This window comes from Ammodytes marinus (genome assembly GCF_949987685.1).
Source record: "Ammodytes marinus genome assembly, chromosome: 6".
Classification (NCBI taxonomy): Eukaryota; Metazoa; Chordata; class Actinopteri; order Uranoscopiformes; family Ammodytidae; genus Ammodytes; species Ammodytes marinus.
The window spans coordinates 5,181,671-5,204,606 of NC_137235.1; the positions used below are offsets into that span (position 1 = coordinate 5,181,671).

At 40.9% G+C, this 22,936-nt stretch overlaps 1 protein-coding gene across 2 annotated transcripts in view; it reads right to left on the reverse strand.

Annotated features, from left to right (window-relative positions):
• The window catches only part of inpp4b (inositol polyphosphate-4-phosphatase type II B), a 99,112-nt gene that overhangs the window by 72,969 nt on the left and 3,207 nt on the right, over positions 1 to 22,936 (reverse strand). Inside the window, exons 1-2 of one of the 2 annotated variants that reach the window (XM_080028676.1) lie at positions 20,662 to 20,859; positions 13,372 to 13,454 (exon numbers count right to left, since the gene is read on the reverse strand). The gene's annotated coding sequence lies outside the window, so the exon portion shown is untranslated. Of the gene's footprint in view, positions 1 to 13,371; positions 13,455 to 20,661; positions 20,860 to 22,936 lie in introns of those variants that run through there. The other variant, XM_080028675.1, reaches the window with a different exon arrangement.

The following is a 22,936-nucleotide window of genomic DNA, read 5'->3' on the forward strand; positions in this document are numbered from 1 at the left end:
ACACAGTCTCCTTTCATCTCTGTCAAACTGATGCCTTTTGTCCTGTAATTGCTGTTGAAAAAGGAGCTAATCAACAGTATCTACACCACCGCTGACTCTGACAAGCTGGAAGGGGTTGGAGGGGTGGGGGGGGGCTTGTGTGTATATGAAATCGCTGTTCAATGTATTACTATTTTTATCTAAATATAGTTTGCCTTGAAGCCGCGTAAAAAGTGTAGAGGACTATTTGGATATTTTGGGAAATTTGCTGCTTGTTAAGATTGAGACGTTTGATACCACTTTAATCTGTCATTCAAATATGATGAAGGGGGGAGAGGAGACAGTTAGCTTAGCTTAGCATAAAGACTGAAAACAGGGGAAACAGCTAGCCTGCCTCTCTCACATGGTAACAGAACCTGAGCAACAGCAGCTACAAAGCTCACTAATTAACATGGTATACAAACACAAACAGTGGTGTTTATTCTTTTGCCATTTCCTCTTTAGTTTTCACCACTCTTCTTCTATGGCGTTTGACGTGACGCATTACCGCCACCTATTGCCCTGGCATGATAACGTCAGTGTTTTGCTCTTTTGCTCTTTTATTATAATGTACACTGACTGAAAAAAAACTAAAAAAAAAAACGATGGTTCCACTTGAAGAATCTGCGTCGACTGCGGGGTTTCCCGACTGATGATTCAAATCATCGACTTTCAGGGGGCAGCCCTAGTTAAAACCACAGATTGGGGCTGTACATTGGGGTTATGAGCTGGACTATTTCTTGGCTGGGGCTTGGCTTCATAAGGACTTCATATCTTCAAACTAAGTAGAGCAGCTGTTACATCCTATTTAGCATACAGATATAAGACTTAAGGATATGTCATGTGATGGTTATGCGACTGTTAACCTGGAAAGCTGTAGCAGGATAGTGTCAGGGTGAGCTATGTCAGGGTACAGGGAGACCTAACATAATAACATAAGGAGTAGAAGCTCAATGATCAACTGCATGGGAGGAAGCACTTACAATCCTTTTATTTGTGTCCCCACAGAGCTTTCACAGGAGCATTGAAAGGGATGTTGTATGCAAACAACACTGCGTGTGTGAGTGTGTGTGTGTGTGTGTGTGTGTGTGTGTGTGTGTGTGTGTGTGTGTGTGTGTGTGTGTGTGTGTGTGTGTGTGTGTGTGTGTGTGTGTGTGTGTGTGTGAGAGAGAGAGCTACAGCAAAGCAAATGGAAAGTGGGAGCTCCAGCTTAAGTGCAGTGTAATGGTGCCTCCTGCTCTTAGAGCATGAGCTGTATAAAGGTCCATGACGATTGTGTGGCTCCACAACTTGACAATAGCTCAGAGAGGCCAGTTCACATATAAACCTATTTGGCAGTTACCTAAAATTTAAAAGAAATGTCATACAAGGTCCACTTACTTTTCTATTTAGAATGTTTTACTTTCAACCATATCACATGATTTGAACCATCAGTCTCAATCAATAAAAGCTAGTTAGTGAACCTTCTATTGAAATTGTTACAAAAACCTGATATTTTAAGTCAAGATAATGCTTAAATGTGAAGCCAACATGGACAAAAATATCAACAAATGTCACGGATGAGATCCTAACGCCCAGAAAAGTAAAGAAAATCCATCCACCACTGAAGCACCGCTACTTGTCACTGGCTCCCCAGGATGCCCAAGATGTACATACCCTACATGGCTTTCTATTTCACGGAACATTTTCCAGTTTAAAGCTCATGTGAGTCAAGCGTAAAAGTTGCTATAAAAGCAAGTCAAAAACAAAGTCAAAAACTAACAAGAAGGACATAGAATTTAAACAAAAATATGTGCAGAGTAGCGTAAGTTCAAATCAACCAGTTGAGTCGAAAAGGCTATAAGTCTCCCCAAAAGAATCAAATGCAATTCAAAAACACTTTAGGAAAGGCAAACCATAACTCTGCTTTCAAAACTAGCCTTTCAAATCAGGTTATGACAGGCAGCACACAGCTGTCTTCTGCTTCTCAGGGAGTGAAAGGGCTTTAAGAGCTGTATTGATACAGGTCATTGGTATAAACAGACAAGTAGTTAGCATTCTGAATGCAATGACTCCATCTCAGGGTATTAAAAGGTGAGATCTACAAAGGTACTGTATGTGTCTTTCTTGAAAATATCACTTCAGATGAATGTGCAGCCATACAGAAATCTGACCTTATTGCAAATAGTCGAGTATTGCATGTACTGTATATACTTATAAAGAAACTATATAAATATAGCCCAGGCATTAAAATAAGACACAATTGCATGGTGTAGAAGGCTACTACTGAGCTAAGGCAGCTAGACAAAAAAAATTAAAAATAAAATGATTGACCTAAAATAAAGGTAGGTATTGCAAAGACACAGCCAGCCTTCAGTACAAAAACACAAATTCTATTTATTTGAAGGTTTTATAGATTGGATTCTTGTTTGTTAAAATGCTTTTAACAACCATGAGCAGAACAATTTCTGAAGTACTTCAGCATCATATTGAGCCGAACCCTTTCACTGCAATTTTTGGCATTGCTCCCAATTCAGGCTTGCCTAAAGTGAAGCTAAAGGTACTGGCCTTCACCTCTTTACTTGCTCGTAGGGCTATCTTACTAAAATGGAAAGATCCTGCTCCTCCTTCCCACTCACATTGGATTAGAGACATTATGTCATGTATGAATCTGGAGAAAATTCGTTGCACTACCCAGGGATCTGAGACTAAATTTCATAAAATATGGCGCCCCTTCCTAAACGATTTTAAGAAACCGACCACAATAATTAAAGAGTAGCTACCCCCTCCCCTCTTTTATTTGATTCAATTTTATTTCTTTGTTTTTTGTTTCATATTGGTTGTTTGTTTTTGTTTCTTGAAGTGTGTGTTTCTGTTTAGTTTCTGCTATTTTTAACATTATGTATTATTTTTTGTACTAATTTCTTAATGCAGAATTGTTTGTGATTGGGTGTGAGGGTGGGATATGGGTGGGGTATGTTCTGGGGGAAAAAAAGGGGAAAAAATGTATAATCCATTGTACTGCAGTTGCTTTGCTACTTTGCGATTTAATAAAAAAACCTTTGAAAGAACAACCATGAGCAGGTGACTCCAATTATATCATCCTACGCCAAAGCAAATACAGCAACACAGCTTTTGCAAACAATAAAATAAAAAGTCAATTCCATTTTCCAATGCTGATTCATAATCTACTTAAACAATTGTTCCTTGAAAAAGGTAAATTCTAATTAGAATCTTATTATAATCTACTTTAAAGGTGGCATCTTTCAGGACTGTGCGGGAGTGCAGTTTGACAGACATCTCTCTCCCTCTCCTGTTAGCTTTGATGCACATCTTAAAAGGTGGGAGTAATTACCACTCAGTCTATTGTCCATATTAGTACATAGAGTCCACTGACAGGTAATTACCATCATCTGTCCATCTCACACCGGACCAGAGGTGTTATCAGCCAGAACAAGGGAAAACACCTGTGAGGGTGTGTGCAGAGCATTTAAAATTGAACTTATTTAAAAAAGAAAAGGTTAGAAATAATAGCATTTCAATAGAGTAACTGACAAACAACCAGTATAATTGGGCCACACAACTGGTTTGTAATGTTTACTGCTACAGGTACGCTGTATGTCATAGGAGGCACATTTAGAAGACAGTCTAATAAATAATAAACTGGACTCGTTTACACACGGTACATTCTTGCCCTTCTGTTTGTCTTGTGTTCATATTTGCAATCCTCCAGTTTCATTCATCATTGACAGGCTGCAATATTCTATTCAACTCCAAAGAGAGGAGGGGCATAACAACTTCATAAAGTTGAGATAAGTGAAAACCAGATGAGTGTGTAATGCAACATCACTGGAGGAGAGTTTGTGTGTATTTTACTTTTACAACCGCAGTGTTAGCATTGGTAATTAAATTTTTGTTTAACTGATGCAATTAATTGCAAGTTTATAACACACCACCTCAATATACATTTAATATATCCCCTAATTAATTTAGTTTTAGGGAAATTAAGAAGCAGCTCCTTGTAAGAAATGCAATATTTGGTTATTTATAGCCATCATATGCCTGCAAATGGACAACATATTGCATTATTGAGGCTGATATTAAACAGCAAAGCAGACAGGATATTGTGCGTGACCTCACCTTCTCGGGTTCACACATATTGGAGTGGGTTCGAAAAAATAAATAAAATAAAAATTGCATTGCTTTCTGTTACATTGCCCCAGCATGTTGCGCGTTGATGGAACACCACCATTTTAATCTCAGAGCCAAAAGGGGAAGGCATGAAAAAAAAATACAGCACTGTTAGACAAGATTTTGTACACCTACTCTCTTCCCCCTATTCCTATATTTTGTCCTCATTATCATCCCCTCTTCACTTAGTGGGCTGAGCCACTATAGCATGCCTCAGTCAGCACCACGTCAGGCCAGACATATTAAATCTCTCTCTTCCATCTCTGGCTCCAAACACTGCCTCTCATTTCCCCCCATCTCTGCAACGCCTATATGTGTTATGCTGCATCGAAATGAGCTATAGGAGGAGCCTAATGAACGACTGACCCAGACTAATAGATCTTACCCGAGCGCTATTACCTTATTTAATATGGATGTTAGGTTAACAGTTCTATACTGCAGGCTCGGGGCTATCCCTGATGTTTCCTCTCACTTTATTGGAAATGTAATTACTCATGGCAGGTTATTAAGGTAGTTTGTCAATGGGATATTTCCATTTTTTTTTAACTATTTTTTTTCTGTGAGTGTTGTATTTTGATGCCAAGGTGCAGCATTTGCCGAGTTAGTTATTTTCATATTCTGCCCGTGAGTCCTAAAGCCTGGGGGACCGCACAGATTATGCAGAAGAACTCCCTCGAAAAGAAACATTTTTAGTATTGAAATAAGAAAAATGAGAAGGCCATACTTGAATTTATTTCAGCCAAACTGCATTTGGCTGAGTGCTGCATTCTCCTTCCCTTTTCTACATAAATATGTGATGTGTGTGTGTGTGTGTGTGTTTGTGTGTGTGTGTTACTATTACCATAGACGTATACACTGTATTCAAATTAACTCTATGTGTGCATGCATGCATGTAGTATGTAATGTGTATGTGTGTGGTTCTCCTTGTGCATTCAAGGTGATGTTAGCGTAAACCAATTGCACCTGCGTTAATTGCATTTTATATTCAATGATTCCTCTCTCTCTCTCACACGCATGCAGGCACGCAAACCCACACACACACACACACACACACACACACACACACACAAAGTTGCTTCCCACAGTCCTCTCAATGTGCAAACTACAGATAAAACATTTCCCACCAGCCATACACTCAAACGTGGTGGCCTTAAGCATCCTTCAGTCAGCCCTGTGTGGTTAGCTACATATGTTCCTCTATTCTCTGCTGCACTGATACAACTAAAATCATGCTGAATAATTATGCCGTACTACATTAAATAATTTGAGTAGCTAATGGCAAAGAGCTGTGAGAAATTGCAACATATAAATCATTGTGTGTGAGTGTCACAAGTGAGGGAAAAGGAACCACTCCACAAAGTAGCGTTATTAGCAAGATTGCTTAACATCCGGCATATATGCACAAATGTTGTTTTTTAACACTTTGCAACATTTTGTGTTATGCTGTTAACAATATGTAAATCAAACAAAACCAATACACACACAATGCTGTGACATTAGGACAGTAGTTTAACACTAACGCTACATGTCTAACACCATCCTTATGTTCTCTAAACCTAACCTAAAAGGTTTTAACCTTTAAAATGGTTTACTTTGTGGGAACTCGCTCTGAAGGACGTTGTGAAAAGATGTGTGTCCCCACAACATGATAAATACAGATAAAGTGCATGCACGCACGCGCACACACACACACACACACACACACACACACACACACACACACACACACACACACACACACACAATACCTCTTCACTATAGCTGGATCAGATAGTTGATCGTTAGGCTTTTAGTCAGGCTCAGATAAAATCCGTCACAGGGGGATACAGTGTAAGGGTGAGTTGGCTGTCTGTGGACTATGGTGAGGATGGGGACAGGGAGATACAGTGAGGGCTCTGGGGTGGTTAGAATGGTATGGTCATGAGAGCAAGTTACTGGTGGGACAGTACAGAGAGGGTTCATATCCAATGGGAATGGATGAATAAGCCATGAAGCCAGGCAGCAAAGGCAATGGTGTGGGATAATGTAGCCTTGTCATGGTAAATCTGATGCACACACGCACACACACACACACACACGCACGCACGCACACGCACACACACACACACACACACACGCACACACACAAGCATACAAATGCATATCAAAATCAAATCTCAAACTTTGCTGTAGAACTGGGTCATTGTGTGCCTCTCCTACTGAGTGTATAACGTTTTTCAGATAACAAGACACAGTGTGAGAGGCTGAGAGGACAAGAGAATGCACACAAAGCTTTCAGCACTTGTGGAATACAAAATATGTCACTAACTTGGCCTATACATATACATATACACATATATACCCACCCAACTGTATGCACATTTTCACATTATCCATAGTCCCATTTGGACAACTCAATTTTCTTCTGTGGGGATTTGAAAGAGGCTCACCTGCCTTTTTGGAGATAATAGTCGTTCCTTCCACGTGTACGCATAACATACATTATTGAGAGAGCTCTGCAGCACTCGCATCCGGTAGCACACTAGTTGTTCTGCTTGTCCCGGGTCCCTATTAAACCATGCTAGATTTAGAAGCATTCCCCGCCCGGCAAGGCAAGCCACACAGGTACAACCCTTCTTAACTATTCAGTGGAAAAAGGCCTGCAGAGCTTGCAGAGAGGCAGGATTTTTCTTTAAAAACTTGCAAATGTATAAAAATAGATTTCTCACTTCAGCTTAAAAATAAAGTGCAAAAAAAAATCAAGCGCAAATATTAAACAGCAAATAAAATGACTTGTTATATTGGTATCACTGGCATAATGCAAGCCCCGAAAAAACATTACTCAGCATGCAACAACAATAAACACTATGGATTATGCACTCTATGCGTCTATGTTTTGCAACCAGCAGACAATTAGGATAGTGGATAGCTATAACATTGTGAACAAACACTTGTGAGCCATTATGGCTACATGATGCATCCCTCAGCCAGGGTATTGTAGCAAAGCTATAGGTACAGTCGCTCCTTCATTCTGTGTGAGTAACAGCCACGAAGAAATCAGGTCCATAGATAACACACGTCCAGAAATAGATTTACTAGCAGCTCAGTGCAGGTATACCAGCCAACAGCAGCATGGAGTTCACGGTTTACAGTCTCATGTTGTGACAGAAGGGTTAACAGTGACACTGTATAAAGACTAAGCATTTAATTACTAAATACAGGACTAAGGTTAAAGCTATAGTGTGTAACCTTTTCACATAAATGAATGGACGTGACATTCAAGTCATCACAAACGGGTTGACCAAAAGTCGATCAAGCCGATCAGCTCCACAAAACTTGTTCTTTGTATTTCTCACTGTGGCAGCGTTTACAAACTGCAGACGCCCCCCCCCCCCCCCCCCCCGACAATGGTGCAGGAGGTTAGAAAAATCCCAAGAAGTCCAATACCTTTTTCAGTTGTCTATTTTACTGCTAAGAATTTAATTTTTTTATATACATATAATATATTTTTATCAGGAGTTGGTGGAGCACAGAAAACAGAAATAAAAGTACATTTTCATCAAAACCAGCTCCAACTAAATGCTAATATAGCTCTGTAACAACTGTATGTGTAAATAGGCAACAGTTTGCTTACATTGTTTACCAACTGGATATGGTGATTATATACCAATATTGTTTCTACAGCTTATTCTGCAGCAGGTAAACAATTATTACTGCTTGTAATTGTCCAGTGTATATGAAATACACACACATACACAGATATACTGTATATATATACACCTATATTAAATAACTTTGGACACGATGCCACTATCTTGCTCCAACCAAGTTACAACAGAACTCTGCTGTGGGCTGGTTGTATTTGAGTTCTCGGAGGCATAGCCCGGGGCAGGAGAACACAGAGGACACGCAGCTCTGAGGCAACACAATCTTTAAAACACAAATGTACACACAAGGAGCCACGCAGGCATGTACACACACACACACACACACACACACACACACACACACACACACACACACACACACACAGAGACACACACATACACCTGAATACATACACAAACAATGGAAACGTTGTGCCAGCTATTTTAAAGCCTGTGCTTGGATTAAACAGTGACCTTTGCTGGCAAATAACCTGTAACGAGTATTTCTCTTTTGTCCAGGCTTTTAATATAACACAGATCATTTCAGGCAGTGAGAAGTTCTTCTTAGATTCAAGCTTCAAATGTTGTTGCCCAAATTCATTCCAATCTTAATAGATTCCAAAAAGACTGCAGTCCTTATATTAAGAAATGTATCATGTAGTTTTTGTCAGCAAACTTTGTGTGTGTGTGTGTGTGTGTGTGTGTGTGTGTGTGTGTGTGTGTGTGTGTGTGTGTGTGTGTGTGTGTGTGTGTGTGTGTGTGTGTGTGTGTGTGTGTGTGTGTGTGTGTAAGGGCTGCAGGTAGGGTAACATTTTCTCCCCGCATCACTTCAATAGCTCCGAAAGAGACAGATCTACACAAGGGCTGAGTCCTTGTATCCTCCCCTCCTACTCATTCGACACAAAAAACTGTCACGAAACCTTCAAAAAAGTGACCCAAATCAAACCGCTTCTTCCTGCCTCGCCAGAAACACAAACAATCCGTGACAAACATCCCAACCAGCCACACATGAAAGTGAGTGGGACCCGAGAGAGGGGAGGCTGAAATGCGAAGAGAATTTTTGTGAATAAGTAATACGTTTTGAGGTGAACAGCCCTGTGGCAGAGTGAACTTTTACTGAAGGGGCCAAAGTAAAAAAGAAAAAGTCACAAACTTTAAACACACACACACACACACACAAACACAGACAAGCACACAAAATGGCTCTGGACTGGTCAAATACCAATTTCCTGCATACATATGCTCAGCACCCAATGTAAATCTAAGAGCTTACAAAGAGACGTCGCTAAAAGTCATATTGGTTTTTGAAATTCACTGAAGGGAATAAAAACAGAAAACCTTGCCTGGTGGAGATAAAGTAGTCCCACAGTCTCTCTCTCTCTCTGCTGGGAGCGAAAGTCAACTCAAATTAACTGACTTTCTTCAACAACTAAAAGAAGTGGGGGATTAAGAACATTCTATTATAAACGAAGCATCTGCTCCTTTACGGTCTGGTATGCCCGTGCCAGTGCCAGCTGAAAAGTTTTGGCTGCTTGGCCGGCAGAAGTAATTCAAAGTGTGAATCATAGGCTCATTCGCAGGTCAAACGGCGCAGAGTGAATCATACATGCAACTGGAAAAAAAAAACTGGTCATCTTTGAAATGTTTCCTCACCGGATGAACCAACAAGCAAAACAGCATATCAAATCTAGACGGTATCCTCGCTGTGTGTCTGCGTGTGTTATGCATGATGCATCACTGACACATTTGCGTTTCCAAAACTACACCAAGCAACATCTCCTCAGACCATAAGAAATTTGGGTGTGTTTTTGTTTAATTTTTTAGGAAAGATGTAAAATATAGTATCTATCATGATTTAGCATTGTACAGGTTCCTATCTTTGATTTAAACTTCATGCTTTAATAATCTGTTGTTGTTGTACAATTGTACTGGAACAGATAAAATTATCTTTAAAAAAAAAAATCACTTCACTTTACTTAAAAACGCACTCTGTTTGCAAAATGTTTGGCTATTTTTTCATAACCCATAAAGTAAGTCTTCCCAACATTTTTGCAATTATGATCCCTCAAAAATGATGAATGCCTTCTTGCAACAGCGCATCACTGAGTGTGACCTGGGTGAATGAAGATGTCTGTTTATTTTTTATAATGCTTTGCTTGAATAATTTAAAGGTCTAAAGAAGTCAAATTAACAATTTATTTTGAAATTTGTACTGCAGAATTATGTTTTCCCTTTCCTACCGTGTTAGTCTCTTGGTGACTCAACGCTGCGAGCCGACTTTTTGGAGTCCTGACCTGACCCTCACACATAGAATCACTGCCCGGAAGACTGTTGCTGTAGCGTTTTGTATGTGTGGGTGGAGAGAAATTTGGTGGTATTGAAAAAAGATGGCATTTTAACAGCAACCTTTGAATACTCTGAATACTGAAGCAAGCTGATGACATTTTAGAAAACAGATTTTTTTATTTATTTTTTATTTTATTAAAAAGCCTTGTCGCAGCAATGTGAGTATCATGGGAGAAATTCATGTTACGACAAAAATACTCTACCAAACAACACCTGCTTGAAAGTGTGTGTGTGTGTGTGTGTGTGTGTGTGTGTGTGCGTGCGTGCGTGCGTGTGCTGCTCCATTTTCACTTCAGCTCATATAGTCAATCGTGCAAGATACAATTATACACAGTGACCTGGGATCACCTACAGGAAATGAAAATAAGAGACGATGGGCAAAGGGGCAGACAGACACACACACACACACACACACACACACACACACACACACACACACACACACACACACACACACACAAAGACACACACACACACACACACACACACATACACACATTTTGAGTGTTTGGAGGAAAAATGACTCAATCCCATCTCAACAGTTCAGAGTCAGAGCATTGGATCAGGTGCAGTAATACATTATGCCTAATTCAGTTTATTCTGACAACCACAGACATGAGGAAGAGGTTTGGAACTACTGTCCAAAACCAGAACAAATACACACATTGTCACTCAATGGACTGTCATCTTTGTCTATAGCCTCTCCATTATGGTTCCTTAATTAGTACCAGCATTTGTCATTACTGTGATTTTGACTAAATTATACTATTAGGCTACACGTATATAAGAGCGAACTGCTATCTTATATCCATCGTTCTAAGGACATTTTGAAAAATGTCTTCTTAGGCAAGGCAGGCAGTGTGTCACTTTGCCTTGGTGAGTCATAAACTCTGACATAGTAGCTTGTATAACAGACTTGGCTTAAGCATCACCACATTCACTTGACTCTTTGACCATACACTCGTCAGTGGAGAACATTGCTCTGCACCACAAATGTAACAATTTCCTGGCAATTCACGTGATTGTAGTATGTGGTGGGCTGGCGTATCCGTTTTAAATGGGAATTTTACATTTGAAACAGATCAATATTCAGCCCCAGTGTGTAGTCGATGATCACCTGATCTAATGCTATTAGCCCAATTTACTGTTTAACACACAAAAAGAGCACACGTCGTTATATACCGGGATATTCAAACAGTTTTTACAAACTAATTGTATGAGTTCAATTTGTTACGACGGCAAACCCTATCACACCAAAAACATTCTATGCTGGTGGTAAAATGACTGAGCCTACCAGCAAAACACCACTTCATGCTCAGCAAGCCTTGGTAGCCATTTATTTATAGAGCGGCATTGTGCTTCTTAGCAATCATGCGGAGCACTTCAGAAGATGGATGCACCACTGATCATGTTCGGGAGCATGTTTCAGCTTATCTGTTGCTTGTGATGCGTGTACTGTATGTGTGCTCCATAATAATATTTAGTTGTGGCGAAATGAATGATTACATCCTTACAGTGAAGGATTATTTCCTTATAGTCCGGGCCTTGGGGAAGGTAGCAGTTATACATCAACTTTTCTGAAAGCAAAGAGCTCTATAACTTTCCCTTCTATTTTTTTTCTTCTGTTGCCTGCTACAGTGTATCATTCAACTCATACTTTAGTTTGAATGAGCTAAAATGAGGGGCACATTCATTCTCTTGACATGGAATGCCTTTTATGTAGACAGAACATTTCCAAAAATGTATTTTATTAATTTATTTCTCTATATACCCTGTTAGTCTTCGATGCTAAATGTATCCCAAAATATATTACCATGTCTTTGGCCCTACCTTTGAAAACAGTACAGAAGTATTCCTTTTATTTAACCAGAAAAGACAGTTATTCCAGGCCCCCCCCCCCCCCCCACCGGACACAAAAAACAAAAACAAAAGCAGATCAGAGTACTACTGTATATTCCCACACGCAACACAACACAACATCACTGAAAACAAACAACTTTGGCAGCTACTGCAATGTTCCTGAAGATGCTGTTGCAACATCTGTGGGTATAGTGGGTTTTCTTTCCTCAGCTCGTATAAGTTTGATGGGTAACGGTAGCTCTGAGGAACTTTCAGTTTGTGTTCATTATTGCACCCCCTTTGGACAAAAGCAGCAGTGTTTTAATTATGCCAGCTGTTCTTCCTGGGTGACCCATGACAAAGGCATTAAAGAGGACCTATTATACTACTTTTCTGGTCTTAATTTCTTGTTTTACACTGCTATAGAGCAACCTGACACGAATCACATGACAAAAAACTATGTAGATTTTCGGGAAGCTCTTTCTCTTATTTTGGCGATCCAGCACGTCCTGTCAACACTTGAGTGTGTGTGCTTCGGCAATCTCCGCTCCCTCCGCCTGTGCATCGGCCATCTCCGCTACCCTCCCCCCCTCCTGCAAACCCCACTCCGTTGTGATTGGTTACCTTCCTTCCGGAACACTTTCAGTGGCGGGAAGCGCGAGCATGGACCTATAAGGGCGCGATGCAGACGCGAGGCAGACGCGAACAGGGAAGCGACAGCATTACCATACATGGAAACATCCGCGTGGTGACTTCACAAAGTTACATGCGACGTCACAAAGTTACAAAGGGTAGACCGCTTTGAAGACGTGACTTCTCGACTGGCTAGAATAGTGTTTAGTGCTCGGCACAGACACCCCAGACAGTCAGCAGGGAATACGTCGAAATGCATGTAAGACATTATTTGATAATTTAGTATGGTTAAGCATGACTATGAATCATCATAACAACGTTTATAGGTCATAAAAGTCAAAAAGCATCATAGACCCTCTTTAAGAAAAACTATATAAAAAAATAGCATTCTTTGCACTGATGGTTTTGTTTGCTTTTTTTTTTTTTTGACTGTTTGAAAAATATTTAAAAGTTCCTTGTAGCACCTTTAAATTGGTCTGTCTGTGTTTAGCGTGAACACAGAGAGCAATGAACTGTTACATGGTAAAAAACAATATGCTTGGGCGCTCCGGTGGCATAATGGATAGAGTGCGTAGCGTACCATATTGCAGTGGTTGCGGGTTCAAGTCCGACCCGTGGACCTTTACTGAATGTCATGCCCCCTCTCTCGCTGTCTCCACATTTTAACTCTTTACTGTCTAATAAAGCTTGAAAATGCCCCCAAAAAATCTTTAAAAAAACAAGAACAATATGCTCTTACCTGAGCCTCAAGGTCAGGCGCTCATCTTTCGCCCTCAGCAGATCACCGACTGAAAACGTGGCGCTACCCAGGAAGCTGCTGCACTGTAGGAACCAGACAGAGAAGAGAAAGTACATTTCAGAAGCAAGTTATGAGATCTAAAAACAACCAGACAATAGTAAAGAGACAACTGAATAACTCCCCTCTTCTTTTGATCTTGCCATAGTAGATGATTGTGTGTATATTTTTCATGTAAGATCTTCAACAAAAATAGTACCATCTCAGGATCTTGGTGCCAGCACGATGATTTCATTTCTTGAGGTACAGTTACATGTCAAACAAAATGCATCGGAAATTACATTGAGCCTTGTGTTCTAAAAAAAAAAAAAAAAAAAAGAAAAAAAAGAGATCTTGTTGACACGAGGAAAGTCAAAGGGACGTTCAATATACTCTCCTGTTCTGTCTCTCTTACACACCCTCTGTCTCCCTCTCTTTTCCTCACTGCTCTGACAACATGTGCTTTGCTGCGGGCGTGATGTGAACAGGGGGTGTCAGCACACTCCAGAACTGGGTCATGGAGAGTGAGGTACGGGACAAGCCCATCAATAACCAAGAGAGATGATCCACATTCTTAGGAAAGGCACAAACATGAGCAGACACACAACACACACACACACACACACACACACACACACACAACACACACACCATTCCAGGCATGCCCAGATGAATGCACAGCTACACATATATGCAGAAAAGTCCGAGTGCCAAGGACACAGGCTGCTGCTAAAGTAGGTAATTAACAACAGGTACAAAGGTGATTCCACATAGATCATCATAGTGGGGGAAATACATCTTAATTAAAAGCATTTGCAGCCGGTTCACATTCCTCTCTGAGATACTGAGATGCTACAAGGGTTGGGCGGTATCCAATTTTTGATACATTAAAACCTTCCACAAATTATACCATAATATACTGTACAACCATCAGGTAATAGCTATTACTACTTCAACTGTAGCCTGTTTCTTTCAGTTTCTCACCCAACACACTACATCTGACAAGATCATATTACAGTAAACAATACTCACAATGAAGTTAACTTCACAAAACACTCTACATTTTTACTAAACAGCACATGAACACATCACAATGTAACTCAATACAACCTACGTTCCAAAAGAAGGAAAGGAACTTAATCCCTGCGTGTCATGAACTTATTACGTATTTTAAGATGTAGTCTCATATTTAAGATGCTACACAATGAAGCAGCAGTTGCATTTTATGGGGGACCAACTGGTTTGTGTCGGCCATCTTTTCTGTCTAATGATCCCTTCTGAGGAGAGGTTGTCACCTTACACGGGAGTATGAGCACGTCTTAATAGCTTTGTCTTTTTTTTGACAGGTTCTTCATTTGACAAATTAGGCCCGTGTCATTAACAGGAGCTCTGTCATCACTTTTATGGCATCTTCAAACACAGGCGTCGGTGCTGACACATGGACTCACACTCTAAAAGCACATCACACAGCAGATTTTGTTCATGATGGTAATTAAAGGAACACCGTTGCTATTTTTAAATGTCCCGGGATACGGTGTTACCTTATTAATGCCCATCCCTAGATACAGACAGTATCATTTATTGCTCTTTCATCTACAAAACTCAAGGGCTGTATTTGATTGTGAGGCCCTTACAAGAGTGTCAGAGACGGTTCTTGGAATACTGAAGCGACAATATGAAACAAGGCAATTTGTGTTTCGCCCGAGTCTGTTCCTTTAGATTGCTGCCAAAGGCTGTGGCTCGCCTCTGAAGATGAAAACAGGAGTGTGTGTGTGTGTGTGTGTGTGTGTGTGTGTGTGTGTGTGTGTGTGTGTGTTTTGGTAATGAATGCAAATTAGTTTCAGATATTGTAAGCACACAACCAGAAAGCTCAACAGATCCTAACTCTCCACCTTAGAGACAACACACAGCGCAAACAAAGTCACTCAACCGTGACAATGGGATGCAGCGGTCCAAATCCGATACATAGATCAGTATAAGCTCTGAAACATAACCTCATCAAGCAGATTGGGTATCAGTATACATTTTCCATTATTGATTAATATGGAGACCATTTTTTTAAATGTTTTGTATATAAAATGTCTCATATTAAGAATTCCCATTGTAATTTCCCAGACCTTAATATACAGTATCTCACAAAAGTGAGTACACCCCTAACATTTCTTCAAATATTTCATTATATCTTTCCATGCGACAACACTGAATAAATGACACTTTGATACAATGTCAAGTAGTCAGTGTACAGCTTGTATAACAGTGTAAATTTACTGTCCCCTCAAAATAACTCGACACGCAGCCATTAATGTCTAAACTGTTGGCAACAAAAGTGAGTACACCCCTAAGAAAAAATTTCCAAATTGGGCCCAAAGTGTCAATTTTTTGTTTTGCCATCATTATTTTCTAGCGCTGCCTTAACCCTCTTGGGCATGTAGTTCACTAGAGCTTCACAGGTTGCAACTGGAACCCTCTTCTACCCATTCATGACGACATCAAGGAGCTGGTGGATATTAGAGTCCTTGCGCTCCTCCATCTCCCGTTTGAGGATGCCCCAAAGATGCTCAATAGGGTTTAAGACTGTTGACATGCTTGGCCAGTCCATAACCTTTACCCTCAGCTTCTTTAGCAAGCCAGTGGTCGTTCGGAGGTGTGTTTGGGGTCGTTATCATGTTGCAGTACTACCCTGCGGCCCAGTTTATGAAGGGAGGGGATCATGCTCTGCTTCAGTATGTCACAGTACATGTTAGAATTCAATGAACTGTAGATCCCCAGTGCTGGCAGCACTCATGCAGCCCCAGACCATGACACTCCAACCACCATGCTTGACTCTAGGCAAGACACACTTGTCTTTGTACTCCTCACCTGGTTGCCGCTCCACACTCTTAACACCATCTGAACCAAATAAATGTATTTTGGTCTCATCAGACCACAGGACATGGTTGCAGTAATCCATGTCCGTAGTCTGTTTGTCTTCAGCAAACTTTTTGTGGGGTTTCTTGTGCATCATCTTTAGAATAGGCTTCCTTCTGGGATGACAGCCATGCAGACCAGTATGATGCAGAGTGCGGCGTATGGTCTGAGCACTGACAGGTTGACCCCCCACCCCTTCAAGCCCTTCAGCAATGCTGGCAGCACTCATACGTCTATTTTCCAAAGCCAACCTCTGTGTACGACGCTGAACACGTGCACTCAACCTTCGTAAACTGGGCCGCAGGGTGGTATTGCAACATGATAACGACCCCAAACACACCTCCAAGACGACCAGTGGCTTGCTAAAAAAGCTGAGGGTAAAGGTTATGGCCTGGCCAAGCATGTCTCCAGACCTAACCCCTATTGAGCATCTTTGGGGCATCCTCAAACAGAAGGTGGAGGAGCGCAAGGTCTTTAATATCCACCAGCTCTGTGATGCTGTCATAAATGGGTGGAAAAGGGTTCCAGTTGCAACCTGTGAAGCTCTAGTGAACTACATGCCCAAGAGGGTTAAGGCAGTGCTGGAAAATAATGGTGGCCACACAAAATATTTACACTTTGGGCCCAATTTGTAAATTTTTTCTAAGGGGTGTACTCACTTTTGTTGCCAGCAGTTTAGACATTAATGGCTGTGTGTCGAGTTATTTTGAGGGGACAGTAAATGTACACTGTTATACAAGCTGTACACTGACTACTTTACATTGTATCAAAGTGTCATTTCTTCAGTGTTGTCCCATGGAAAGATATAAAGAAAAATTTCAAGAAATGTGAGGGGTGTACTCACTTTTGTGAGATACTGTAGATGTGAATGCAAATGTATTAGACAATCAGTCCAAACACAATGTTTTTGTTTTTATAGCTTACTATCATTTAAGATTAAGAAAAGTAGAATATCATCAAATTTGAGAGGCTGAAACCGAAGAGTGTTTGGTACATTTACTTGGAAAATGACTCGGACAATTATTCGATTATCAAAATACAGTAGCTGTCAACTCAATTTCTGTCAATCGACTTATCGATTAATCAACCTCAGCTCTAGTCATGACATACAAAATCCACATTAAATAGTTTATTTTTCAGTAACATTATACATTTCAATGACTCTGCTAATAGTTGGATTGCTGCATCTCTACTGTGAAATAATAATCATAATAAATAAAACACTTTTCTAGACACTCAAAGTCTGTTTACACACAAATACAAAAAGATATTCTGTTAAAAGCGTCTCAATGTAACTTTGCGGTATCATAGAGCTCAGGGTCTATTGGCAGCTGTGGTAAGGACTGTCGTATTCCCTATTATAAAGCCAACACATACGGTAGATGAATTACTGATTTGGAGATTTATATAAGCTATTGTTTCTGTCTGAAAATCTTTTGAGATAGTTACACCAGCATGTTCTTTTTTTCTTCACCTTTGTGCTGTATTTCATTGTTTGTCTATCTTGGCCAAACTTTTACCTCTAATCTCTGTCCCTCCCTCTTCCTACCACTGCTCGCTCTCTCTCTCTCGCTGCATTTTGTCTTTGGCCTCTCTGCAGTCTTCTGTATCAGATTTAAAAAAAAAGGGCATCCTGTCTACTGACCTTTACTCTCAATCTAACTCTGCCCGAGTGTTTCCTGCCAAAACCCCATACGTATCCCCCATACGCTGATGGCAACGCTGCCCCAAAACACATTCTTCTGCCTGCCTCTGCCCACTCACAAGTAGGCAAACACAGTGACACACGCATGCGTGCTCCGTACACACAAAGAGAAAGAGGAAGTGACCAAAAACACAAGGTCAGTCAACAGTGCTATGAGAAAAGCACATAATAATGCACAGGCCTGAGTGCCCACACACATGGCTGGGCCCTTGAAGAGATACAGTCAATGGGCCCCTCTTACTCATGCTTGACTCCTATCAATGTGTGGCAATGCACTCATTCCTACATACACACAAAGGCCTACATGTATTTGTAGAGAAACTAACTATCTTATCAATGATTAATTTCACGTTAAAATGACATGAAAGACAGACATAGAAACAGCATTCAATCATCAATGCAAGCTTCCTCTAAAACTGGCTGCATTCATGGCATGAGTTGAATTAAAATGTATTTGTGAATCCTATAGGTTTTAGACACATTTAAGCAAGGTACCAGGTGCAAAGATAGCAATAGAACGCTTGTTTGGTTGACCTTTTGACGCTGCATGCAAAAGCTACGAAGATGAAAAAGTAATCATACTATTGGAAGCTTTTCAAGATGCTAAGTGATACATTATACTCAACAATAAATACAATGCTTGATTGTCTTAAGTTATAGTTAATATTTTGGTTCAAAATAAAGTTTACCATGGGCCCCTCAAGTAGCTGGGCCCTACAAAGCTTTCCCACTCTCTACCCCTTATGGTCAGCCCTGACAATGCATATTTAATCAAAAGCAGCTCAAATTGCCCAAGAAACACACCTGTCCTATTCTTAAGCACCGACGTAGCATAGCCTATCCTAGTTTGGCCTGATAACCCAGAGCACATAGGCACAGCAGGCCGTTACACACCATGGAAGAACATTATATCCCCATGTAGCCATTAGTTGCAAGCCCGGTACAGAACGTCTGGCAAATGGTCTTAGAAATCCATTCCTTAGCATCTTTTTATGGGGCCCTGACGATGAAGGCCTTAAAAGTAATGAAGCACTGGGGACGCTCTCCTTATGCAAGATCAAAGTGGCTGTATGGACGGAAAACGAGGGAAAGATGGGGGCAAGAGGAGGAGTGAGAGTGAGAAAAGAAGACAAATGATGCTCTTCCAGGATCATAGAGGATTGATTATGATGGTCTCGCTCCGCTCCCCTCTCACATGCTCCATCTTTCTTTTTTTTTTTTTTTTCATCCACCCATTGGTATTTTCCGCTTGCTCTGGCTCATTCCCTTGACTGGTTTCTATTGGCCGTGTCTGGTGCAACTACAAGACAAACTTTTTGATGCATGATTCCATGATAGTTTTACAGTGCTCAGAGAAACATAAACATTACTATCCAAAAATACAATTTTATTTACAACTTGTTTAAAGCTCACATTTTTTTCTTCAATCAAAATATAGATTTTTGGACTGGAAATGGATACATAGATATTAAGTATCACAAAATATTGCTGTATTGATACGAGTATTTAGTATTTTAATTCTGAAGAGGCAAATGGTAATATCATGTGTAGTGTATGGGTGGACTCCTAGCGCGTGTGTATGTTATACATTGTGATTTTTTTTTATTGTGCTGTACTTTGTCTTGACCTGCCCAGGGGCCGCAGATGGTACAAAGCAACTTTTCTCTGCAAAATCATAGTTCATATTGTACGTTGTCCCTGACAACAAAACTATAAACAAACAAATAAACACAAAAAATAAAAAAATAAAACTTGTGCAGGAGCAGGCACAGCTGGCATTGTGTAGCGTATATCTGCAATTCCTCGCACTTGTCTGTGTGGACCTTTGAAGGCCAGTGTCTGCCCATCACTTGGCAGAGGTAAACGGTCCAAGTCAAGCTGTAGATCTATTGATTTTTCTCCTTGCCCTGAGTGACAATGTGACACACACACACACACGGACTCCGGACTCTCTCTCTCAATCATCCTCTCTCTCCCTATCTGTCTCTCTCTCTCTCACACACACACACACACACACACACACACACACACACACACACACACACACACACACACACACACACACACACACACACACACACACACACACACACACACACACACACACACACACACACACACAGACTCTGGACTCTCTCTCAATCATCCTCTCTCTCCCTATCTGTCTCTCTCTCTCACACACACACACACACAAACACACGCGCTGCAGAGAATACCTGGAGGAGAGGACATTTATTTACACGCTATGCCTTCAAATGACATTTCATATAAATCGCCGCGGTGACAGTGTTGGCACTCGCTGAATAATCTTCATCTGGCAAACATTTATGAGCATGAACCGAGAGATGATCCGTGGAGGTTTGTAGTGTCTACATGAATGCACTGCTCCCTCCTCACTACAAACAGGGCTTTACAAAACTGGCCTAATTAAGTCATCAAGGATGTCATGACATGCCATTTATACTAACATGCAAATGTGTGCACTAGGGCACAAAATATACACACAGCAAGTTAAAATAGACACAGAGTGAGAGCATACACACATCAGCATACCTACAGTATATATGACCCGACACACACACACACACACACACACACACACACACACACACACACACACACACACAAGGAAGTGCACTTACAGTTATGTTGCACACAGTCCTAGCAGCAGCGAGCTATAAAAATGAGCAGAGGACGATTGAAAGAGAGGGAGGAAGAGAGACTGAAATAAAGAAGAGAGAAAGAGGAAAGAAAGATGTCTTCTGTCTCTCTCTTAATGAGCTCCAGAATGGTTTCCCCACATTTCTTCCTCCAGTCCTCCAGTTAAGAGTATCTCCTTGTGTACGATATATTCACTCTTTGGAGAGCGACAGGCACACTGGGCAATACTTACACATTGTAAACACACACACTCACACAGAGAGACACATACACACACTGCAGCCTCCGCTACCGGCTCTACCGCTGTTGCTGCTGTGGCTGGCTTGACAGAAAAGCGAGAGACCAGCGCGAGAGAGGGAGAGAGAGAGAGAGGAGGAGGAGGGAGCCACGAGAGGGAGGGAGTCGACAAATACAAGCGGTGGAGAGGGGGAAGAAGGAAGAGGAAGGTGGAACAACAACGCAGAATAGGAAGAGACAGAAAGGAATGAAGAGAAACAACCCGTGGATAGAGAACTAAGATAGGGACATGAAAGGGTTAGAGGTATGGAAGACTATATGGGATAGCTTTATGACATTGTATTGAGGTCTTCTGCATTTGTCTGCAATAATTGTACCATATAAAAAATACAACAACTTATTGTTTTTTTGATCCATGCATTTACTTCATCTTGTTTTATTCATTCTGTTTTTGTTGTGTTCAGTTGTATTTAGCAACACATTACTTACAGGAATGAGTAAGTGATTTGTTGCTCTGATTGTCTTTTTTAAGTTTTTTAAATTCTGTGAACCACTTTGCGTTGCCTCTGCAGCTGTGCATATCAAGTGCTATTTAAATAAAGTTTGATTTGATTTTAGAGAGAGAGAGAGAGAAAGGGAGAGAGAGAGACACAGAGAAACACAGAGAGGGAGAGAGAGAGAGAGAGAGAGAGAGAGTCATGTGTCACACCTCGGCTGCAGCCTGTGACTCAGATGGCTGACAGGAAAGGAAAACACTTGTTATGGCTACTTGAATTAACGTGAATTCCGACCACATGGTGCCAGTTACACACGTAGGAGAGTGTGTGTGTTCTCGTACGTATCCGGTAAACACTCGACATACTGGAGGATCAGATAAGAGGCATCATTGAAACACTGTCTATGCGTTTAAATGTCATCTCAGATATTTACTGAAACAGCTGCCACTTAGAGAGAGAGAGAGAGAGAGAGAGAGAGAGAGAGAGAGAGAGAGAGAGGGAGAGAGGGAGAGAGAGAGAGAGGGAGAGAGAGAGAGAGGGAGATGAAAAAAAAGATCAATCCATTTAGAGCGATGAGACAATGACTAACATATCAACATAGCAACACCGATGACACCACAGCAAGGTTTTAAATATCTGGGCTCGAACCTCGGATTAAGCACGGTTTAATTTACCCATTCTGACACAGGGGGGGGGGGAGTAATTCTGCCAGAACAAAGGACAAGCTCTACACTGGGCCTTATCACCCAGACCAGGTACACAAGCAAACACAATGAGACACATTTCAGCACACATACTTTTGTGAAAACACACACACACACACCTAACATTTGTAAGTGCACACAAACTGTTACGTACAAATACACTGCGCACTGGCGGTCATGGTGATGAGTTGTTAGCCTGTTTTAAAGGAGAGAATGTGGGATAAGGGAGTGTGGGAGGAAAACACTGGATTTAAGGGGTACTTGCCGCCTTCCGTTGCATGAGGGTAGAATAGAGGACCTGGGTGCCAAGTGTCAGACTCAAATATGCTACTCAGTCTACCAAAAAAACTGCTTAGATTGACTGTAGGAGCCATATTCTGTTATTATAGTGTGTGTGTGTGTGTGTGTGTGTGTGTGTGTGTGTGTGTGTTTTGTGTGTGAGCAATCAATGATTGTTTTTGTTGACAATTGCCTTCAATAGGTCATGAGTGCCTGTGTTCATATAACGCAGATGGGCAGATGAGTATCAGGTGTGCTGATTACACAGCAAAACTGTTTTTCTACAATGGCTTAGCCCACATTCTGCACTACTGGTTTATTGTCAGTTTTATTTCATAAGTTAGTTGTATCTTCATTTTTAAACAAATAAACCACAACACCTTCTAAAACTCAACACACATCTGGAAATTCTATTCTTCAACACCTCATGGACGCAGGTATTGTTAGATTCAAGTCTGCAGTCAGTAGCTAGTGATGTTTATTGGAACAGGGAATATGTGAGAAATGTCACTTCTGGCTAAGCCATTTGAACATTCTTC